The sequence below is a fragment of the Oratosquilla oratoria genome, chromosome 19 (genome assembly GCF_046742065.1).
Source record: "Oratosquilla oratoria isolate Oo_2021 chromosome 19, ASM4674206v1, whole genome shotgun sequence".
Classification (NCBI taxonomy): domain Eukaryota; kingdom Metazoa; phylum Arthropoda; class Malacostraca; order Stomatopoda; family Squillidae; genus Oratosquilla; species Oratosquilla oratoria.
The window spans coordinates 44617526-44631672 of NC_134795.1; positions in this window are offsets into that span (position 1 = coordinate 44617526).

A 14147-nucleotide genomic window follows, 5' to 3' on the forward strand; every position below is an offset into this window, starting at 1 on the left:
AGGTGGAGAAGGAGGAAAAAGGCAGAAGGTAGGAAGGTACTAGGAGTGTACTGTTTAAATGAGAAAGAAAATGAGAAGGAGTATAAGAAGAAGCTGAGAGAGGAGTGGGAGGGAGTGAAAGATAGAGTAGAACTAGGAATGGAGGAGGAATGTAGATGGTTCAAGGAGGGAGTCATAAGGTCTGCCAAGATGGTGTGTGGAACAAGGTGGGCAGGAGGAAATAGAAGAAAGGGTAGTGAGTGGTAGGATGAGGAAGCAAAGAAGGGTGTAGAGGAGAAGAAGCATGCATTCATAGATTGGCTACAAATTAGGAAGAGGGAATCATATTTGACGTACAAAGTAAAGAGAAGAGAAGTAAAGCATAAGATAAGTGAGGCAAAGAGGAAAGCAGATGTAAAATGGGGTAAGAGTATGACAGGAAAAATTGAAATTAATAAAAAAAGATTGGAAGGAAATTAAGAGACGAAGAAGAGGCGAATCAAGTAGAATAGAAAAGGAAAAAGGTGCAGATGGAGAGATGATAATGGAAGAGTAAGCAGTTAGAGGAAGATGGGCAGAGTGTTTTAGGGAATTGCTAAATATGGTGGAGAATAGGGAGGAAAAGTTAGTTGTAGTGGGAAGCGCTAAGAAAATTACCGTGATGAGTCAGGAAAATGGAGGAGAAATAAGGAAAGATAAAATTAATGCAGCTGATAAGATGAAGAGAGCAGGTAAGGCACCTGGGTTGGATGGATGCCATACAGGGTGTCTAAAAAAAAAAAAGAGGTACAGTAATGGTGGACTGGCTGGTGAGGTTATTCAATGTTTCTTTAAGAGAGGCAGAGTGCCGGAGGACTGGAGGAGTGCCTGTATAGTTCCACTTTACAAGGGAAAGGGGGAATGCAGTAGTTCCAGAGGGATGAGCTTGTTAGGTGTAGTTGTGAAGGCTTATGAGAGGGTCTTGATTGAGCGGATTAGGAGAGGAACAAAGGGAGTAATTAGTGAGGAACAGTGTGGGATAAAACAGGTAGAGGTTGTGTAGATCCCATTTTTGTGGTGAGACAGATATGTGAGAAAGCTATAGGAATATATATGGACGTGTTTTGGGCTTTTACGGATCTGGAAGTAGACAGGAAGGCACTGGGAGGTATTGCAGATATATGGGATAGGGGGAAAGCTGTTAAGAACAGTCAACGGTTTTCTACGAGAGTATCAGAGCTTGTGTTAGGATTAGAAATGGAGAGAATGAGTGGTTTGAGGTAAAGGTGAGGTTTTGTCAGGGATGTGTTATGTCGCCTTTGCTGTTTAATTTATAGATGGATGGGGTGGTGCGAGAGGTGAATGCAAAGGTAATGGGTCAGGGATTAAAGATGGTTAAGTAAAATGGAGAAAAGTGGGAGATAAGCCAGTTGTTGTCTGCTGACGACACTGCGCTTGTGGCAGGATCAAAGGAGGGATTGAAGAAGTTAGTGACAGAGTTTGGGAAAGTGTGTGAAAGAAGAAAGTTGAAGATAAATTTGGGTAAAAGTAAGGTAATGAGATGTACAAGGGGAGAAAGTGGCAGCAGACTGGAAGTGAGTATTAAGGGAGAGAGACTGGAGGAAGTGGATAGTTTTAGTTACTTGAGTGCGAATGTGGAAGGGAAGGGAGGAGTGGGGGGGGTAGAATATCGATTAAGAGAAGCAAGTAAATGCCTTGGTGGATTAAAAGGTGTAATGAGGAATAGACATTGGAAATGAATGCAAAGAAGAGATTGTATGAAGGAGTGATTGTGCCGACAGTACTGTACGGAGCAAAAACATGAAACATAAGAGAAGAAAAGAGAAGGAGTTTGAATGTGTTTGAGATGAAAGTCCTGAGAAGTATGATAGGGGTTACTAGGCTAGATAGTGTGAGAAATGAGGAGGTGAGGAGGAAATCAGGGGTGGAAAGGGAGTTGAGATATAAGGTTGATGAAAGAGTATTGGGATGGTTTGGACACATGGAAACAACAGGTGAAGAGAGATTAATAAAAATGTGTGGAAGGCAGAGGTGGACGGAGTGGACATGAGGGGGCGACCTAGGATGAGATGGATGGATGGGGTAAAAGGGGCATTGGAAAAAAGAGGAATGTATGTTGAGGAAGGACGGGAGAGGACAGATGATAGATAGGGGTGAATGGAGAATGGTTGTATATGGATGATGCTGTGATGCATGAAGGGGAGTGGTGGGAGGATAGGGGTGAGAGAGTAAGTATGAGAAATAAATTGACGCAGCCCGAAGGGATTTCTCCCCGTCTTCATCTCATCTGCATGAGGGGACGGAGAGGGGGGGGGGGTCGCTGAATTAATGAAGCGGCCTTGCTGTGGATGTGCTGTGTCTTGCGACACTGCTTCTGACCCAGGGCAGTGGACAGGATGCAGGGATGACCCGTCATCCAGGAGGTGCCAAGATAAGATGGAGGGAAGATGGTGGAGGGAGTGGAGTATGTAAGGGATGAAATGGGTGGGAGTGTTTTTTATGCCTTTGTTTTTTGGCTACCTCCCGCGTAAGGGGGAAGAAAGCCTTTGGTATATGTATGTATGAATATATGTATATATATATATATATATATATATATATATATATATATATATATATATATACATATATATATATTGTGTTGTGTGTGTGTGTGTGTGTGTGTGTGTGTGTGTGTGTGTGTGTGTGTGTGTGTGTGTGTGTGTGTGTGTGTGTTCATATATATTACATAACAGTAAATAGAAAATTCAGGGAAGCAGTAACACATTTGAAAATCTATCTAGGGGCAGACGGAAACTCGGATCATATTCCAGTAGTAGTAACAGTTAATATAAAAATATAGAAATATACAAAGAAAATTCATACCATAAGTAAGCAGATGAAACTGTTAAAGAACACAGAATTCAGAGAATAATTTAGTTTAGAAGACAAAAACAGGTATGCAATACTAAAAGATGTAGTAGACAAAACAGAGGTAGGATCAGATCCGTGGCAATGAATGACACTCTGGAATGCCATGGAAGAGGGGTCAGAAATCATACCACGAAGAGAAAGAAATAATAACGCATGGATGACAAATGAGATTAATGAATTAATGAAGGAGAGAAAAAATACAAAGAGAAAGATAAAGAGAAATATAAAGAAAGGCAAATGGGAAATGTATAAGAAGAAAAGAAAAATGGATGAACGAAAGATGCATAGGAATTGAACACCTAGCAAGAACAGGCCAACAAAAGATGCATGAGAAAGTAAAATAAGTAATAAAAACAAGGAAACACAAACAAAATATAGCAATTTCAAGAAAGACGGGACAGTAGCAATGGAAGAAAAAGAGGTGAAGGATAGATGGAAAGAATACATCGTGGAACTTTTTGCAGATGTAAGGGAAGAACTAGAGAACACTTTTGATGTAGAGTATCCAGACATAATGGAAGATGAAATAAAAGCAGCACTACCAAAAACGACAAAATAAAAAGCGATAGGAAGAGATGGAATGGCAACGGAAATGTCTGAGGCTTTGAGAGATTTTGGAATTAAAGTTATGACAGAAATAGCCAATAAAGTCTATGAAACTGGGGAATTAATAGAACAAATATGCCAGCTAGTTTTCATAGCTATACCAAAAATACGTGGGACTTTAGAATGTAGCAAACAGAACAATTAGTATCCTAAACCACTTAACAAAAATAATCTTAAAAGTCATTACAAACACAATAAGAAGCAAAATAAGGCCAGAAATAGCTTATGAATAATATGGGTTTGTACCAAGTAAGGGAACAAAGAATACAAATTTTGTTGTAAGAATACTGGCTGAAAATATATCAGAGGCGCAAAAATATCTGTATACCTATTTCGTGGACTACGAAAAGGCATTTGACAATGTGAGACAAGGAATTTATATATATATATATATATATATATATATATATATGTATATATACATATATATATATATTATACATATATATATATATATATATATATATATATATATATATGTTGAAGAAAATAGTGGTGGAGGGGAAGGATTTAAGGCTAATCGCAATTCTCTATTAGAAGCAAGAGGCAGCAGTGAAAATAGAAGAACTGTCTGATTGGCAAGAGATTGAAAGAAGTGTTAGACAGGGATGTGTAATGTCACCAGATCTATTTTAATTTATATAGTGAGATAATCATGAGAAATATTTACCAACTAAAAGAAGTAACAGTGGGAGGAAGAAATCTCAATAACATTAGATACGCAGACAATACTTTATCAATCGCAGAATCGGAAGCTCAACTACATGAATTAGCTACAGCACTAGTTGAAGCAAGTATAATCAGAGGTCTAACAGTGAATAAAAAGAAAACAGAAGTGATGGTAATAAAAAAAAAACAAGAATGTCCAAGGCTAAGAATTCAAGTAGAAGGAAGAATATTGACAGAGGTGGACCAGTTCAATTGCCTGGGAAGCATGTGAAGTTGGAATGTGAAAAGCGACGAAGAGATCAAAAGAAAGATACCCGTAACGAAAAATATTTTTGAGAAAAGTAAACACTTAGTAACTAACAATGAAATTTACATGAGACTAAGAAAAATATTTGTAAGATGTTACACTTGGTTAATATTATTTCATGGATGTCAAACTTGGACAATTAGTAAATGCAGGACAGGATAAAAGCAGTAGAAATGGGGATTTGGAGAAGAATACTGAAAATTTCATGGACAGAAGTTAAAACAAACAAAGAAGTACTGGAGCAAATAGGAACACAGAGGGAAATAATAGAAACAATCAGGAAAAGAGAGTTACACTTTGTAGGACACGTCATGAGAAAACAACAATTAGAACATACGTGCCTAACGGGGAAAACAGAAGGAAAGAGGGCAAGAGGAAGACCACGCAGTAAATATGTAGACGGCCTAGCTAAGGACATCTGTAGAAGAAATAACAAATGTCATCTTGTTAAGAAGAGCCATGTGCAGACAGAAATGGAACTCCATGGTGGCCAACGTCCAAGTGGCTACGGCATCCCGATGATGATAATAATATATACGTATATATATATATATATATATATATATATATATATATATATATATATATATATATATATATATGTGTGTGTGTGTGTGTGTGTGTGTGTTGAGACATTCTGACAGGTTGACGTAAGCGGAATAGGAAACACAGGAGTCTTAGTCTTGAGTTTATTCCTGACTAGTTTCGCAGGTATGCTTTTTCAAAGGAATAGGTTTACAAACGGGCTGTGGGCATTATATACATGTGGTGGACCTCACCACCTCCCCGAGTTACCATAGTTGGTGACGAGTGTGAACATTACATTGTGGCTAACGTAACAATGATGAAATATTTTTACAATTAAATATGATAACACTAATAACAAAGAAATTATTAATAGTAATTGTAACAATAGTAATGATAACAATGATGATGAAAATTTAAATATTTAAATAATAATAGTACATACATACATATACCAAGGCTTTTTTCCCCTTTCAAGGGAGGTAGCCAAAAAGGGAAAGGCATAAAAACATTCCCACCCATTTCATCCCTAAATACACTCCACACCCCTCCCACCCTCCCTCTCATCTGAGCACCTCCTGGATGATGAGTCATCCCTGCACCTTGCCCACCGTAATAATAATAATAATGATAATAATAACAATAAAATAAAAGTAATGATAATAATAATGATAATAATAATAATAAAAATAAAAATATGATAATACTAATAACAAAGAAATTATTAATAGTAATTATAACAATAATAGTGATAACAATTATAATAAAAACGAAAAATTAAATATTTAGATAATAATAGTAACAATAATAATAACAATAATAAACAAAGATAATGAAAGTAATAATAATAATGATGATAATAATAATATAAACATAATGGTAATAAAATAATGATAATAATAGTAATAATAATCATAATAATAATTATAATAACAATGATAAAATAAGAGTTGAAAATAAATAATATTAAAAGAATAAATCATAATAAAAAAAAGGGATAATATTAAATGGTGAAGGAACAATGTTGGGGGATATGTGAATTGGTAGCATGTGAAGTGGAGCAAGGTAGCATGGTGCAAGAAGGAACGTCAGAGTAAAAGGAAGAAAGCTGGAGAGGGTGGGCCGAAGTGGGAAAAAGGTTGGAGGGCAAGTGTCGCAGTAGATCTTGTCCATTTCAAGTCACCAGTTCTCTTGTTTGTGTTTTTGTGGTTGGCAATGTAAAGTGATTCAATTATTTTCCGTTGTTTCTTGTGTAGTCCTTTAGCTAGAATGGTGGAACCCTCCCAGTTAGGTAAGTGTCCCTCTGTGTCAATGTGGTTAACTAAAGCGTTGGTTTCTCGGTGGTGTCTAATGTCCGCTTTGTGTTCCCTGAGTCTGTTGTTAAGTCCTCTGTATGTCTCTCCGTAGTATGCACAGTCACATCCTTTGCAGGGAATTTTGTAAACGATGCTATTGTCACGGTTAGTCTTGGTTCTGTTGGTGGTCAAGTGTCCTATTTTCTTCCCCGTGTCATTTACTATGATGAGTCTTGTCTGTCTCACCGTTTGGAAAGGATGTGAGAGAGGCCAGAGTTAGGAACCACAAGGTATCGTAAATCTGTCCTCTCTTCACTTCCTTTCCTCTGTCTGACGTCCCTAAAGTGCCCTCTGGGTACCTTAGGTTCCTGAATGCAGCGGTTACGTATTCAATTTCTTCTTGTAAATACTCTTCGCTGCATATTCTAAGAGCCCTAAGGTAAAACCCAATGATAACCCCTAATTTGGCCTTCTCGTCATGTGCGCTAAAATAGTGGATGAAGTCGTCTTTGTTTGTCGGTTTACGGTATAGCTTGAACCAAGCGCTGCTGTCCGATCTGATGACGACAGCGTCTAGGAAAGGTAGGGAACCGTTGGTCTCTTCCTCTACTGTGAATTTAATTCTTTTGTCCACGTTGTTCAGTTGTTCCAGTAGGTTTCTTGTGTCGTTTGTTTTGTGTGAAATGAAGAGGATGTCGTCAACATAACGGTACCACTTGGAGTTAACTGGGATGATATTTAGAAAATGGTCCCTTTCCAAAGTCTCCATGTAGAGCGATACTGCCACCGCACTCAATGGAGACCCCTTTGGAAGCCCTTCATGTTGCCTGTATTCCTGTTTGTTAAAAATAAAAGAACCAAACTTTATGCACTTTTCTACTAACTCCAAGTAGTCACGCTTGTTGATGGGTAAGTTGTCGGTGTCAATGTGTTGTACTGTCTCTTTAACAGCCCGAAGGGCACCATCTATTGTTACGTTTGTGTAGAGGGAAGTGATGTCAAGGCTTACCAGGCGTTGGTCTGTGAAGTCAAATGTGTTCAGTTTGTCTATTAGGTCGGAGGAGTTTCTAAGGTGTGTTCCGCTAATGTTACCTAAGGAGGATGAAAGAGGTTTGGCCAATAGCTTGACAGGACTCATCATAGTAAATGACACGGGGAAGAAAATAGGACACTTGACCACCAACAGAACCAAGACTAACCGTGACAATAGCATCGTTTACAAAATTCCCTGCAAAGGATGTGACTGTGCATACTACGGAGAGACATACAGAGGACTTAACAACAGACTCAGGGAACACAAAGCGGACATTAGACACCACCGAGAAACCAACGCTTTAGTTAACCACATTGACACAGAGGGACACTTACCTAACTGGGAGGGTTCCACCATTCTAGCTAAAGGACTACACAAGAAACAACGGAAAATAATTGAATCACTTTACATTGCCAACCACAAAAACACAAACAAGAGAACTGGTGACTTGAAATGGACAAGATCTACTGCGACACTTGCCCTCCAAGAATGGCTTCCCAGACCCCCCGACCCTAAGTAGATACCTTATTCCCACTTCAGCCCACCCTCTCCAGCTTTCTTCCTTTTACTCTGACGTTCCTTCTTGCACCATGCTACCTTGCTCCACTTCACATGCTACCAATTCACATATCCCCCAACATTGTTCCTTCACCATTTAATATTATCCCTTTTTTTTATCATGATTTATTCTTTTAATATTATTTATTTTCAACACTTATTTTTATCATTGTTATTATAATTATTATTATAATTATTATTACTATTATTATCATTGTTTTTATCATCATTATGTTTTTATTATCATTATCATCATTACTATTATTACTTTCATTATCTTTGTTTATTATTGTTATTATTATTGTTACTATTATTATTCAAATATTTAATTTTTTGTTTTTTATTATAATTGTTATCACTATTATTGTTATGATTACTATTAATACTTTCTTTGTTATTAGTATTATCATATTTTTATTTTTATTATTATTATTATCATTATTATTATTATTACTTTTATTTCATTGTTATTATTATCATTATTATTATTATTACTTCTATTTTATTGTTATTATTATTTTTGTTATTATTATTGTTACTATTATTATTTAGATATCTAAATTTTCATCATCATTGTTATCATTACTATTGTTACAATTACTATTAATAATTTCTTTGTTATTAGTGTTATCATATTTAATTGTAAAAACATTTCATCATTGTTACGTTAGCCACAATGTAATGTTCACACTCGTCACCAACTATGGTAACTCGGGGAGGTGGTGAGGTCCACCACATGTATATAATGCCCACAGCCCGTTTGTAAACCTATTCCTTTGAAAAAGCATACCTGCGAAACTAGTCAGGAATACACTCAAGACTAAGACTCCTGTGTTTACTAATCCACTTACGTCATATATATGCCTATGTATATATATATATATATATATATATATATATATATATATATATATATATATATATATATAGTGAGAATCAACAAGTGTGAGATCGAAACTGTTGATTCTCACAGTCTTGTCGGCTTTTGCTATTGTGTTTCATATATATATATATATATATATATATATATGTATATATATATACATGTATATATACATATATATATATATACATATATATGTATATATACATATATATATATATATATATATATGCATATATGTATGTATATATATATATATATATATATATGTATATATATATATATATATATATGTATATATATATATATGTATATATATATATATATATATATATGTATGTATATATAAAAGAAACCTCCTATGTTTGCGTTGAAATTAAGAGAGCAACAGGTCACTTTTGAAATGGAGCAAGTTAGTACACAGGGGTAAAATTGTTCTTTCTCGTTTTTTCTATGTTTACTTTTTTATTTCTGTGTTTTCTTTTACTTCATTTCTTTGTTACAGTAGAGCATTTCACTCTCTAAAGGTCGTGGATAATGGATGTACTTGTCATGGATAAGGGCTTGAATAATGGATGTCCTTGTCATGGCAGAAAGTCTCCTTCATCAATGACTATTTTGTTACACGGAAAGTGTATCAGGATATGACATATCACAACATTAGCTTCTTAATGCTAGACATATTGTAAAATAAAGACAAGTAATTAGATTTGTTTTCTTATATTCACATAATTATACACTATTTTTTTAACCTTCTGAGTATTGTCATTAGACACTCTCTAAATACCTATAGATTTTGCTATGGGGGCCCCAGATGTGAAAAATTGGGAGCTCTTAAAGGAAAGGAAGAGGAAGGCACTATAGGAATTTTCTTTTATGGAATGTATTATGTGTGAACGGGAACAATTATCCATAAATTAATAAGATTAAATTCTCAGCAGTTCTAATAACCATGTAAAATGTTACAGCCAATCCTGCCGTATTTTCTACTTTTGCTCTCTATTAACTGACGTCACTAAAATGCAAATAACATTTCAGTATTTTATTTCACAAATCGTTATCAGTTATATTTCTATTTTAGACAGAGTAGGACATAAAACTTTAGAACAACTTTGAGAGAAGCGAGGCGTGCCTCGCGGGGGCAGCCAGGTGCATCGACCTCCAGGTCACTGAACTCTTTGTTGGCATCTCCCACGACCTGGGAAAGCTGAATGCAGTATTTCTCTCTCTCTATCCCCCACTCTCCCCCTCTCTCTTTCTCTGTCTGTCTGTCTGTCTGTCTGTCTGTCTGTCTCTCTCTCTCTCTCTCTCTCTCTCTCTCTCTCTCTCTCTCTCTCTCTATATATATATATATATATATATATATATATATATATATATATATATACATATATGTATATATACATTTATCTACCTATATGTCTATCTATCTATCTATATCTAACTCTCTTCACCATGAAACGTCTTCACCACTGCAAGGATACCTTGTGGTTCCAAAGACTATCCATCAGCCTGGAGTACCAAGGAGTCAATTAGGACTAGGCAGATAAACGTTGCTCTGGGGAAGAGATGGCGAAGTTTCTGAAATAAATTACTGAAACGAACAGTGACAGAAAACAATCCTTTCAAGTTTTGCCACACATCCCAGAAGCCCTCCCAACAAGACACGTGTGTATAGATAATTTACCCGAAGGTAATTGAAAAACATTGAATTTACAACATTAATCTTATTTATTTGTAGTGTTTCCCTTGTTTGTATTCTGAAATGTCACTATATATCGCGCCGATATCTTTATATCACTTCTCTATTTTACTTGACATCTATTTTTTGCAAATAAATGTATTGTACTAATCTAATTATTCTATAAATAAGTTTTCAACGTACACTGTTTTGTTTTTTTCTCTTATATTTATGACTGTTAGACTATGTAATTTATAATGAAGTAGAGTTAAAAAATATGACTCTTATGTTTATTTCTTCCCAGCCAGAAAAACCATCCCTATCTCAACAACTAGGTAAAAAAAAATTCGGAGACAGAAAATAATACTCGTGTACGTACGTGCATGTGGGGCTATGTGTGTGTATTCACCTTGGTCTTTGGATTACGTGATGGACTCGTGATCGACAGCTATTTCCCTCCCGGAAGAGAGCTCAGAGCTCGTATGACCGATCTATGGGTAATGCTATGATCTTTCACACACACACACACCCAACTCCCCGCCCACGAGAGTCAGAATAACGACCCGAAGCACAGCAATACCGAAATAATTTCGGCCCTGGGCAAGATTCGACTTGTTACTGCGACCACTGTCGTACTTCCCAGTCCAGCGCTCTACCAACTGTGCCACCGAGTGTGTGTGTGTGTGTGTGTGTGTGTGTGTGTGTGTGTGTGTGTGTGTGTGTGTGTGTGTGTGTGTGTGTGTGTGTGTGTGTGTGTGTGTGTGTGTGTGTGTGTGTGTGTGTGTGTGTGCGTTTGTTTGTATGTGTGTGTATTTGTGCGCACGTGCGTGCCTGCGTGTGTGTGTGTGTGTGTGTGTGTGTGTGTGTGTGTGTGTGTGTGTGTGTGTGTGTGTGTGTGTGTGTGTGTGTGTGTATGTGTGTAAGTGTGTGTGTGTGTGTGTGTGTGTGTGTGTGTGTGTGTATGTGTGTAAGTGTGTGTGTGTGTGTGTGTGTGTGTGTGTGTGTGTGTGTGTGTGTGTGTGTGTGTGTCTGTGTGTGTGTATGTGTGTGTGTGTGTGTGTGTGTATGTGTGTGTGTGTGTGTGTGTGTGTGTGTGTGTGTGTGTGTGTGTGTGTGTGTGTGTGTGTGTGTGTGTGTGTGTGTGTGTGTGTGTGTGTGTGTGTGTGTGTGTGTGTGTGTGTGCGTGTGTGTGTGCGTGTGTTTGTGCGTGTATGTGTGTGTGTGTTTGTCGAGGGGGTGCTAATGTTTATATGAGTGTGTGTGGAGGTGTGAGTGTTAAACTTACTATTTTATTTCATCTTTTTTCCATATATGTATAAGTCTGTATATCTGTATTATTCTCCCTGCTAGCGTAACACCTTGCATGTCTGGAAATGTTTGAGAGGACACTAGTAGAGGGGAGTACGTGAGAGACAGCTAAATGATAATGAGAGGTATGAAAAAATGAAGGACTAAGTGAAAGTGGTTCGAAAAGAGGAGGAAAAAACATTGAAACTTTGTGGAAGAGAGGCAAGTGGAAGGGAAGCAGTAAGTTAGAAGAACAAGGAGCGGAAGAAAGGGATGGGAAAAAATAGCTGGGAGAGGAGAGAATGGCTGTGAATATGGGATGTAGGGATAGTGAATTGAAGTTGAGGGAAGGAAGGAAAAGAGAGGGGAAAGACATTGAGTGAAAGAAGGAAAGGAGAAGAAACTAGAAAAAGGAAACGGGGGAAAAAGGGGGAGGTAATAACGGAAAGGGGAGAGGAGAGAGGGAAGGAGGGATTGAAAGTAGAAGAAGCGTGGTAGGGATATTGGAATAAGGATTGCAGATGGAAAAACAAATAAAGTTTGGAAAGGGTAACAAGGGCAGGTAGAAAGGATAAGACTAGATGAGGTAAAAATAATAGAGGAAGTGAGGTATGGGAAAGGAATATTTGGGAAGGAGGGAAAGGTAAAGTGTACTGTGTAGTGGTTAGTATTGTACGTGTACAATCTATTCTGGTCCATGTTATGCTCTTTATATTATTGCTCTATATGTGGTTACTGCACGTCAATTATGTTGATATACATTGTAGAAGAGACACTACATAGAGTGTGGCATTTGTTCCTCAAGCTTGGTGATACGCCATTATTTCTAGACATTGTGCACTTTGACTTTAGTGAAATAGAATCTTGATTGCATAAACCTATAACAACATTAAACTTACACTTGAACAGTTACAAAGTTTGTGGTATGAACTAGACCACGATTGTACAGACTCTGTTCCAAAGTTCCGCCACGCTTGGGGTGTCACCAACAGGTTCGTTAGGAGTTTGACCCACCGTCGCTTCCAGCATATCTTGGTAAGTGTGTGCAATCCAAATTGCAGTATAAAGATCATAAAGTTTTGCGGATGTCGTTCCCTGGGTTTTCCTGGCATCTCCTGGAGGGAAGAGCTTATCTTTGAGATCACCTTTCTGAAGAAGGATGTCAGATCATCTCATTTTGACATGGTTTAAGAGACCTGTTGCAGATATCGACAGTAGAAGAGCTTGAGACGGTAGGATAGACGGCGTCCGGGTCAAATAAGAGCCACAAAACTGATTCCAAATATCAAAAATAAATCATACGAAAATCGACTAAAACATATGAGTCTGTTTTCCCTAAAAAAGCGTAGACTCAGAGGTGACTTGATACAGGTCTTTAAAATTCTAAAGGGAATTGACAACATCAAAAGTGACAAAATTTTTACATTGAATGAGAATCAGACAAGAAACAATGGTCTCAAACTGTCCGGAAATAGATTCAATTTGGAAGTAGGTAGAGACAGTTTTCCCGACCGTGTGGTTAATGAATGGAATAAACTTCCTGCACAGGTAGTGCAATGTGGTTCAGTTCGAAGCTTTAAGAATCATTTAGATAAATACCTAAGTAAGATGCTGTAATGATTATAATTTATCTCATATTATTTGTTTTTGTTTTGTTATCATTTGTCTGTCTGATTTTCATTTATTATTAGTTATATGTCAATTTATTATCATTTACTATTTACTTATTTGTTTATTATTTAACTATACCTATGCATTTATTTATGTATTCTATTTGTTATTTACATTATCATAGTTTTTATTTATTATCTTATTATTATGATTTTTTTTTTTTCGCATCCGACCTAGATATGGACCAAAAGGTCTCCTGTCGGCATGCTCCGCCTTTGTAAAGTAAAGTTGAAGAATCCAACTGTCGTTCCTGACTTCTAGTTCCCTTTAGGAGGCTGGGGTTGTCAGTTAATGGTTCCGTCGGCAGTACGCTAAAGGGACGATGCGAAGTTAATGCTTAGCATGAACCGAGTTCATGCAGTATTGCGAAAGATTACCCACAGGAGGTTTGGTGGGTAAAGGGGATAGCATTTCCCATGGTGGTGACCCTACATTGTCAGAGATATTGGTATTGGAAGCATTTGTCTGGTATTGTTGGTTGATCTACTTTCGCTGCAGAGGGTGTGGTAAAAAGTTTAGAGGAAGTTTGTTGATGCGTCATTTTAGACAAATATCGGACATATCTGATGTATGTGGCTGAAACAGGCACAGCACCACCCAAAGAGCTACAACTCTGAAGGTGGTTTACCGGCGACCTGCTGAGGCAGTTTACCTGGAGATTACCTGACGTGCGCAGCTCTGTTTATTGTACGTTAACACATTGTGAGCAAATCTTATAGAGGAGTGACTGAACTCGCTGT